We start from the raw sequence: 11,199 nt of genomic DNA on the forward strand, positions 1-11,199 counted from the left end.
GTAACGAAATTGAGTCCAGAACCATCTGGTAGGGAATGGCAGATCCAGCAGTCAGGTAAATTTGAAGTATTGCAACAGTCAGGGAAACTCACTGGGGCATTTTCCTTCCTGAGGAAGGCTCCAGGTGGTTCTGAAAGACAAAGATCAGTAATGTCCCTCCTTCTCCTATACCTACTGAGGTCTGATGTGTTCCTTCCCCTAGAGCCAGAGTTACACTGCCACAAAATTGGCATGTCCCACTCCAGTGTCTGGAACTTTACCTTGTTTAAAGTTATCTCCTCCTCACCCTTGTACCTTTTGTCTAGAAGATTTCAATGCAAGAGGGTAAAGAGTTAAAACTTACAGAGATTGTTTATGTCCACTTTGGCTTGCATGGGTCACTCGGCAAACACTGTACCTAACCGAGTGGCCAACATCCTAGGACCGTGTCAAACCCACAAAAGAACCAGATGGTAGGGCCAGAATTAAGTTTGAACCCTCTATGTTCCTGTTGATCTGGCTGCCACCAGGTAGATGTACTAACAAGGTTGGCTTGAGGTTGCCATTTGAGGAAAGAAGTACCACATCCAGGAATGATCAGGATGGAATCTCAAGTTTTCAAAACAGATGTGCAACAAAAAAATCAAAACATAGGTGCATATTTCCTGATTATTACCCAGGAAGTGTCTGAGGAAAGATGGTTCTTTTTTGGGGAGAGCCACATTTAATGAGCAAACTCCCACATTAGAGACCAGGAGGTGAGACAGCTAGAATCAGAAATACTTTGGAGTGATTCTTTGAGAAGGTCATTCCAACAGTGCACAATATAGGGTGTCTGTGGCTGGTAGGGAGAGTGAAAAGTCCATCGAATACTTTGACAACTAGCCCACTGTTGAGTGGTTTTTGCAATAAAAGTCATGCATTTTCAGACTCTAAAAAACAAAAACATGACACAAATTAGTTTTAAGGCCTACAATGGCATGACCAGAGTCAGCTGATGGGACTGGAAGAGGAACACAGAATTCTGTGAAAGTTGCAGTAGCGGAGAGGAACTACCAGTAGCCCCAAGAAGGAATAAAAGATCCAGTTTAGTCAGTCTACCAGGAGTAGGTGGATTCCACATGCACACAGTGTGGTCTCCTTCACCTTGCGACAGATAGGTCAGCTTTGTTGTTGTTGTTGTTGTTGTTGGAGGTAATTAGGTTTATTTATTTTTATTATTTATTTAATGGAAGCACAGGGGATCGAACCAATGACCTCATGCATGCTAATCATGCGCTCTACCACTGAGCTATACCCTCCTCTCACCAGACAGGTCAGCATTTTTTTTAACATTTTTTATTGAGTTATAGTCATTTTACAATGTCGTGTCAAATTTCAGGGTAGAGCACAATTTTTCAGCTATACATGAACATATATATTTCATATATATATATAATGTGAGCTACCATAAGATCTTGTATATTTTTCCCTGTGCTATACAGTATAATCTTGTTTATCTATTCTACATTTTGAAACCCCAGTCTGTCCCTTCCCACCCCCCACCCCCTTGGCAACTACAAGTTTGTATACTATGCCTATGAGTCTGTTTCTGTTTTGTATTTATGTTTTTGGGGGTTTTTTTTTGTTTTTTAGATTCCACATGTGAGTGATCTCATATGGTATTTTTCTGTCTCTTTCTGGCTTACTTTACTTAGAATGACATTCTCCGGAAACATCTATGTTGCTGCAAATGGCGTTATGTTGTCGGTTTTTATGGCTGAATAGTATTCCATTGTATAAATATACCACATCTTCTTTATCCATCATCTGTTGAGGGACATTTAGGCTGTTTCCATGGCTTGGCTATTGTAAATAGTGCTGCTATGAACATTGGGGTGCAGGTGTCATTTTGAAGTAGGGTTCCTTCTGGATAGATGCCCAGGAGCGGGATTCCTGGGTCATATGGTAAGTCTATTCCTAGTCTTTTGAGGAATCTCCACACTGTTTTCCACAGTGGCTGTACCAAACTGCATTCCCACCAGCAGTGTAGGAGAGTTCCCCTTTCTCCACAGCCTCTCCAGCATTTGTCATTTGTGGATTTTTGAATGACAGCCATTCTGACTGGTGTGAGGTGATACCTCATTGTAGTTTTGATTTGCATTTCTCTGATAATTAGTGATATTGAGCATTTTTTCATGTGCCTATTGATCATTTGTATTTCTTCCTTGGAGAATTGCTTGTTTAGGTCTTTGGCCCATTTTGGATTGGGTTGCTTGTTTTTTTCTTATTAAGTCATATGAGCTGCTTATATATTCTGGAGATCAAGCCTTTGTTGGTTTCATTTGCAAAAATTTTCTCCCATTCCGTAGATTGTCTTTCTGTTTTACTTATGGTTTCCTTTGCTGTGCAGAAGCTTGTAAGTTTAATTAGGTCTCATTTGTTTATTCTTGCTTTTATTTCTATGGCTTGGGTTGACTGTCCTAGGAGATCATTTTTGACATGTATGTCAGATAATGTTTTGCCTATATTTTCTTGTAGGAGGTTTATTGTATCTTGTCTTATGTTTAAGTCTTTGATCCATTTTGAGTTTGTCTTTGTGTATGGTGTAAGGGAGTGTTCTAGCTTCATTGCTTTACATGCTGCTGTCCAGTTTTCCCAACACCATTTGCTGAAGAGACTGTCTTTATTCCATTGTATATTCTTGCCTCCTTTAGACAGGTCAGCTTTTAACAGGAGACACAAATATGGTATTAGAAAAGTGTCTTTGCTTTTTGCCCAGTCTAAAATGATGGGTATGTTTCCATATCTGGTGAAACATGGATCTAGACAGGAATCGTAGCAATCTGGGTAGTGCAGGCTTATCAGCAGCTTGATAACAGTTGGTCTCATAGAAGAACAAGCTGTCTCTGGGGGTTTCTACATGAGTGACCCAGATGGTTGAATCAGCAGCTGTAATTTATTTCCAGTGTTCGGGGCCCCAAAGAGGGGCTGACCAAATTGCTAGGCCGTTGGTAACACCCTAAGAGTCAACAGAAACGAAACAAGGTTCATCAAAGGGAATATTGGACAAAGAACAGCCTTGAGTTCTTTCCACTGAGAATAGCAACTGAGTCCACTTTTGGCTGCATTGATGGCATTGAGGTTGAAATACCTCAGTAGTACTTGGACGCCATTTGGTTTTAGCTTAGCTGAGCCACTGGTGAACCAGTCATTTAGGGGAACCTGTGTGTGTTGATCTCATCTCATTGAACTCATGGCTTTTCTTTAGGCAATGTAGTGGGGAATAAAGTTTCCCCCAGGAGGATAGCTGCCATTTCTTCACGTTGAGCCAAGGTCCTACTTGGGCTGGGCTGGCTCTGTTCTCGAATGTACCATTTCCATTTGACAAATGAGGCTTGATGTGCGCTTCACATCTTGTTAGCTGCTGAGTCTGAGTTGATCCACCCCAAATTGTAATTATCAGTCTAGAGAATTACAAGGTCTTCATGGGTCAGATGTTCAGTGTCAACAAGAGCCCAGTAGCAAGCTAATAGCTGCTTTTCAAAAGGGATGTACCCAGTAGTCTTGTCAGGGAAGTGATGAGTCCAGAACCATAGGGGTGGCTCTCAGTGGAGGCTTCCAGATGAAGGCACCGTTTGCCAGAGGCATCAATGAGCCAACTCATCAGAGACAGAAACTTGTAGGTCTAAGGGGCCATTAAGGTTGCTGAGCCCTACTAGGGATAGGCTAGAGAAATGGCTGGAAAGCGATTTATATGTTTCACTAACACTTCTTGACATGCAGCTTTTCCTAATCAGAATTCTTTCTGGCATTTGTGGAACAAGAAAGTACAAGCATATAATATATTAGTTCTTTTTATAGTTTCAGTTGTAGAAGCAACAGTACATTGAGTTTCTCTAAAGGGGCCCACCCATAAAAGTCACATTAGCTTGTCTTTCCCACTGTGGGCCCTACCAGTACTTATTAGTGGAATTCTGATGTCCCCACCCCTCATGGAACTGGTAGAATGGTGAATTGGGCACCTTTATCCAACAAAGCCATAAAAATTTGAGTCTTTCTCCTCCCTAAAATTCCCATACTCAAACGGGTATATCTAGTCATCGGAGACAAAAAGACCTCAGCCACACCCCTTATTATACTTTCTCGTAAAGTAGTTTGGGCTGGAGGAATCCAGGGACATGGAGGGAGAGAGTGGCTCTGTGCCAGTAAGCATGTCTTTGCATTCACTTTCAGGTTAGCGTGTTGTGGTGAGAAATCATGATTCCATCAAATGAATTTCCTAAATTTTGAGCTCACCTAATGCTCTGTGTCAGAAGATGAGATCCTCAGGGCTGATACCATCCCTTTCTGCTTTGGCTACCTCTTGACTCAGCAGTGACAGTCACATTGTTCTCCAGCTCTGGCTGTGAGATTTGTATCTTTTGCCTGACTGGACTTGATTCCTTAAGTAGCACTTTTTTTTTTTTTTTAAAGGAATTCACCTTAATCTGGGCCATTTCCTGATCCTATGTCATGATAACATCTCTTAAAATTTTCAGTTGGTTTTAACACGTGATCTAGGAGAATTTTCCAGGGAGGCAGGGCTGATCATGAGAATGTATCTTAATTACTTTCGGTAAGTTTTTCATCCTCTAATGAGTCAGCTTCATCAGCATTGTAAACCCAATCCAGGACAGTAAATACTCATATTGTAGTCAATAACTCCTCTGTGGTTGGAGGAGAGGAGGTATATCTCAGTGCTAGAGTGCATGCTCAGCATGCATGAGGTCATGGGTTCAATCTCTAGTACCTCCATTACAAGTAAGTGGATTACCTAGCACCCCCCCCCCAAAAAAAACACAAGCTTAAAAAAATTCAAAAAAATAAAAGAAGTTGACATTAAAAAAAAAAAAACTCATCTATGGTTTCCCACGAGAGTTTGTTTAGGGCATAGTATGTGAGTGAGTTACTGAGTTTAAAGGGTCAGAAATGGGTTGAACAAATTCAGTAGCTTTTCAACATCCAGGTCCTCTGTCCTCTAACACAGAAGAATGGCAGGATGAATGGGATGCTAGCCCTTAGCCTAGGAGCCAAATTCAGGCAAAGTATGGACTCACAGGGTCAGACACCTGATACGTATTAGGTATTTGCTTTCTGAGCTCATCTATTGTAAAGTAAGCAATTTAATGGGGGAACTGAGCTTAGAAGAGAAAGAATGGATATAAGCAGGCAGAATCTGGAATCAAATGTTGAAAAATGGAAGGGAACATGATATATTGAGAAGATGCCAGAAGTATCAAGAAACATTGTCTTTAGGAGCCAGTGGGTGTCAGACTATCCTGGAAGAACAGGTTCAAGATAATCTTCTCTCACTGGTCTTCTGAAATAAAGTCTTAGGTAGTTTCCCTGACTCCAGACTCTTCCCCTGCCAATTCCTCCTCCTTGTGGCTGCCAGAGTTCTGTTTATGAAACACAATTCTAATTATGTTAGAGCACTGCTTGAAAGCCCTTCTTTGGGCTCCCACTGTAAAATAATAAAGTTTAAAATCTTTTGTATGACATTTAACATTCTTCACAAGCTGAACAATCTGCTTTGCAACCTCATCTCTTGTGTCTCCCCAACATGTACCCAATGTTCTAGCCACACGGAATTATATGTTTCCCCCAAATACACCATGCTCTTTCATGCTGGTTTGCCTTTATTTTCTTGCCTGGAATGACCTTGCCTCTCTCTGCTTGGAAAACTACTAGGCTCAGCTCCTGCCCCTCCCTCTAAATGGCTCTGTAACTGGCAGGCTGTGCTTCCATAGCACACGTTGAATAGATGCACATTGAATATGATGCCATGTTAGTGTGCTATGTCTGTGTTGTCCACCACACTGTGACCTGCTTGAGGGAACTTGTCTTACTGATTATGGTAGCCCCACTACCTACTGTAGCCCTTGGCATATAGTAGACACTTACTCAATATTTGTTGAAACATTTATATCTTTATGATGCACCAAATTATTTCCCTGAAGCAATAAGTATTTCGTTTTATCACGTTAAAAAATCAGATGAGGGTCCAAGAGTCTGAATTATTATAAATAATAACACCAATCCATCAAGTATAGTATTAATGACATTATATTAGGTATCTATTTTTCATTTCCAAAGCAACAGCAGTAACTGCTGTAATTAAGCATTCTAATATTTAAGGTTATTAAGTGTGAAATTAAGCTGAAGTCATTCAAGGGACAGCAGGTGAACATTGTTTTAGACAATGAATGTTTGTGTATGGTCTTTCTTAAAGAGACACAGGTCATACATATACTACATTTTTTTCTATGTTACTCTTACATGTTCCCAAATGCAGCACCCCCAACCCTTCATGCAACCTTTCTCTTCACCTATTGCCTAAAAAAATACCCAAAGAAAATAGAGATGTTTGTGTCAAACTACCTATTAATACAAAAGAGATTTATGGAAGCACAATTTGAAATATTTTCTGAAGACGTTTGGAAAACATACTTCTTGTGCACTTGGTAGAAAGCATACTTCTTGGGCACTCTCCCGAGGATGCACAGTATTTATTCAACCTGAAGAACAATTTGACTTGACCATTTTCTGCAAAAACAGTAAATGGAAGATCTTGTTACCTTGGAGGAGTAGCCTGGTTTCTCACTGTCTTAGGCATTGAGTGGCCATTTTGTAAAAAAATTCTTTGACTATGCCACTGACCCTTATTTTCATGCTAAAAAATGATTGAAGTGGCATTAAGAAAAATTTTGGCATTCCATAACAATCCTTCTTATGTAACACATTGAACTTCAAGGTTCCCTGACACTGAAGTACAAGTATATGTAGGAAACAAACCAAAAATGCACATCTCCTGCATTGATAAATACTGTTCAATAGTGCCTATTTTTCCACTAGTGAAGTTTTATCAAACATATATTTAGAGCAATAATGGTCCTTCAGTTTATAAGAAAGACATCACCAGTCAATCATAACATTTTCCCACTGAGCATGGGAAAAATTTCTACTAATAAGCAATTATAACTGACTTTCAAGAATATATCCATTTTCTGTTTTTACTGTGGTACATGAGAGTACATCTTCAAGCAGGAAAATAAATCCTAGTTACAATGAAGGAAATCCAACAAATACTAACTGAGTATTATAACGTATTTTGTACACGCAGTCATTCAATACGCATTTCAACCTTCTTCCAACTTACCGTCTTCCACTAAAAAAATTGAAAAGCTAACAATTATATTTGCATACTCTCTTGCAATTACACATGTGACCTAGTTACCACCAATCAGATGGCCCTGAAGAAGACTTGAAAAGGAAAATGAGAAACTTGAGTCTGTGGCCTTAGAGGGAGAATAGATCTTCTGATATGCACAGTGAAGTTGGAAGCTGGTTCTTTTGGAATAGATGTGGTAGAAGTTGTGGTGTTCACATTAGCATGCTCAGTGCTAAATTTCAGGCTGCAGTCTCAGTGGTTTATTATAAGAGTTTATGGTATGAGTTAGACATTTTTCCTGCCTTCATTGTTCCTGACTAGGTAGTATCCAAATCTGATTCAGGAGACGTCCTGGAGATTTTTAAGCTACCAAAAAAATCCCTTCTGTTTCAACAAACTAAAGTGTCCTCTGTTGTTTGTAACCAAGAATTCTGCTTGTCTTTAGTGTACCAATCACATATTACCTGCTCTTTGGTATATTCTAGAAGGGGAGATAGATATTAAACACAAATAGAATAAAAAAATCACTGCAATTATGAAGTTGAAGTGGAAAAAGCATAGGGAGATATGGAAATAATGAGATTGAATCTTGCAGCTGTGGCCCTGCTCTGATCTTACAACCCAAATACTCACCAGTCCATTTGCAACTAAGGACTAGAGGGAAAAACAAATAAGCATCTTTCTTCAGTATGAGCATTGCTGGCTGGGTCTCTTGCAAGAATATAGAGAAGCTCTGGGCTTAATTTTTTTCCATTAAATGCCAAATGATCTAACATGACTATTCGTAAGTATGTATAGTAATAGAATATTGAAGTAGTTTAATGCAAAGGGAAATTAGAGTCTGCATGATAATTTTATAATAAATATACAAATCTCTTAGCTGTAATACAACATCATTGTCTTCAACTCTGACTAGATAGGAAACACAGTTAATGAGAAATCTTATATTTCTTTTCTGATTATAAATTACTCAAGCACAACAAAAATGTAACAAAATAATAAATGTAATGCATTTATTGAACTGTTCGTAGTACTTTATATAAAGACCTATATCTTAATCCTTTTCGATTTCATAGAATTAATTTTAAAAAACGTATATCCTATGCACCTACGTACTCAAGGCTACCTAACTGGAACACTGTGTGCTAAACTTACCTAGAGAAGAGTTGAAATAGTAGATATAAAAATTATAGATAGAATTCTATACACTTTTGAAATATGAGCTCCAACTTTGATAAACTTTCTGGCCACACTCAAATTTGGAATGTAAAATAAAAATCCTATTAAACTCCTAGCAGGATTATATCCTCATCAATTTTAACATAAATCTGCCCACTCATTTATCTATTTCTATAGATAGAAAGCACAGTGTATTTGAAAGAATATAGGTTTTGAAATCAAATAGAACTCTGTTTGCATTCCAGGGCTGCCATTTACTAGGTTTGTTTCCATGATCATATTACTCAATTTCTCTGAACCTCTTTGTGTAATGGGAAAAATAATACCTGCTTTAGAGGGCTTAGATCTTAATAAATATTATTTCTTTTCCCTTTTTCCCTAATTGCCACTCCTACCTCTGGCCCCTCAGAATTTCTGGAAAATGAGTGTTTATGAATCTGTTAACTAATTTTAAAAATTAAATGTTTATACATATTTTTAACGTGTATAAATATATGCCACCCTAAAAATAAACTCATAAAATACTTTAAAATGCATTTGTAACTAGGAAACATCTAATAAGAAACTAATTGATTAGACTCTTATTTGTCATCTGTCTTCATAAAATAATGATTTTATTAAATTAAGTAAGAACCTGAGATTTTTTTACTCAGAGAATATATTGAATTACTCCAGACTCCTCCTAGAAAATGTAAAATAATAAGAATTAAGTGATATTTTGAAACCCAAAAACTTTGCCTGTGATTGACAGATTAGACTATACTCTTATAAAGAGAGCTCAGCTCTGGTAAATATGTACTTTTCAATAATAATGGAATTATAAACAATCCTAGTTAATGAATAATTTTGTATCTGTCTGATTATTAATCAAGTAATGTAATACATTTGGAAAGTATATGGTATGTATAATGCTTTTATTGAGCTATTTGTAGCATACTATTTTAACAATTAGACATTTTCCTTCCTTAAGGAAAATGTATATGAGAGAAAAATAAAAGGTAAATATACAAGAAGGTTTTAATTGAAGTCAGAATTTAGGTTAATTACAATTATCAGGGAACAGAGCTGGATTGAGTAGTGGATAGACAGATATATATATGAACATATATGGTTTTCAGTTTTATAATTTTTACTTCATTATTTTTTATAGATTCCAGTTCTCTGTTGATGTTCATCTTGTCATCTATTTTTTGAGCACACTAATGGCAAGTATCTTAAAATACTCCTAACTACAGTATCTGTTTTTTCTGTTGATTTTGACTGTTTGATATTGTTGCCTGGTGTGCTTGGCATTTTTAAATATTATCATTATTATTTCATGGCGGACAATGTCTAGGTAGAGTAAATTTGAGGCTCTGAATGATTTTATGTTCCTACAGAGAGTATTTGCTTTAGATTTTGGCAGGCAGTCAGAGGAAAGCCAGATCACCTTAATCCAGTCCGATAGGAAACAGATATGAAGGTGAGATTCGGTCTTTGTAAGAACTGGTCTGTTTTCTTTCAGCCTTACTTCTAGCATGTAGCCTTTCAGGGGTCCCGACTGATGGTCTGGGGTATTTGCCAAGGTCTTTCCTCTTTTGCAGGCCCTGACCTCTAGTTTTTGTCCCAAAAGCTCTACTCAGCTTCTCATTTTCAAATTTTCCCTCAGTCTCTACTTCTCTCCACCTTCCCAGTCTCTCAAATCTACTGTAAATTTATGAGTAGTACTTCAGGGAAAAGTTACAACAAATGCTGGGCTCATTATTCCATACTTCCCTTCTCTCCAGGGTCTTGGATTCCTAAGCCTTTACTGCTTTGGTCACTCTGTGATGCCTTCAAAGAGCTAATTACTTTTTTTTTCTTCAGATTTTCTAGTTGTTTTCAGTGGGAGAGTTGGTCTGAAACAAACTAGTCCACCCTAACTGGAATTTGCCTATTTTTCTATAGTTGTAGATATATAGGAAATTTTTGCTAATACTGAATTTGATTAACCAATTTACAAATTAATTGTGGTTTAAAAATAATAAAAAGTGCATTATACATATATATAAAGAGAAAATATTTCAAGTGTTTTCATAGTAGAAGAGGTTGTTGGTGCCATTTAGAAAGTAACACAAGCTGCGTAATGTTACAGCAACATGGTATCATTCTGAACCCTCAAAAAAACCAATATGAACATTTTTTTCTCCTGTAAACAGCCTTTTTTGAGTCCTAAGCCATAGCAGGCAAATAGGGAAGGCAAGAGGGAGTTGAAGAAGGAACTTCCAATACCAGAGTTAGGACTATGATGCTGAATGAGTTAGATGAGGGCAGGAAGGGAGAAAAAGGAACAACCACGAAACTAGTTACATCTCTAGCCCTACTTGCTTCCTGTTTCAATATGTTAAAAGGAAAGAAAAAGAAAACAACAAAGTCCAGCTAAGAAATATCAGTAACAAACATTCTAATAGAGTAACTGTTGGTGTTTGGATTTGTCATGAAATTTCTTTGATGTTTTTTTGTTCCTAAATCCTTGTACTTTAATTTGTTTCACATATTTGGATTCAGATTTATAGGTATAAATGTGTCTCTAAATATAATTACATTGATAAGTTTAACTAGGAGTATATTAAATCTGTTTTAGACCACATTTGTAAGGAGTTTGTTTGTTTGTTTGCTTACGCATATGATTTAAGCAGCTCATTTAACATCAAAGAAAGGAGTTGATTTTTTTTAAAGAAGAGGTATGACAAAATGGAAATAAAAATGTATGTATCAAGAGCTACATTTCATATTTCATACTCTTGAATGAGTCATTAGATCTCATAATTCCCCAATATCCTAATCAGGAATATAAAAATAATATAACAAAGAAAGTAAGGAGTCTTAAC

The 11,199-nt window shown here is 37.3% G+C and overlaps 1 long non-coding RNA gene across 1 annotated transcript in view; it reads left to right on the plus strand.

Moving 5' to 3' along the window:
• LOC116152252 (uncharacterized) overlaps positions 1-9,907 on the plus strand; it is a 242,989-nt gene extending 233,082 nt beyond the window's left edge. The window contains exon 4 of the long non-coding RNA XR_010379507.1: positions 9,501-9,907. This is a non-coding gene — a long non-coding RNA (uncharacterized LOC116152252). The remainder of the gene's footprint in view (positions 1-9,500) is intronic.
• Positions 9,908-11,199: the final 1,292 nt, after the last annotated feature.

The sequence above is a fragment of the Camelus dromedarius genome, chromosome 3 (assembly GCF_036321535.1).
Source record: "Camelus dromedarius isolate mCamDro1 chromosome 3, mCamDro1.pat, whole genome shotgun sequence".
Classification (NCBI taxonomy): domain Eukaryota; kingdom Metazoa; phylum Chordata; class Mammalia; order Artiodactyla; family Camelidae; genus Camelus; species Camelus dromedarius.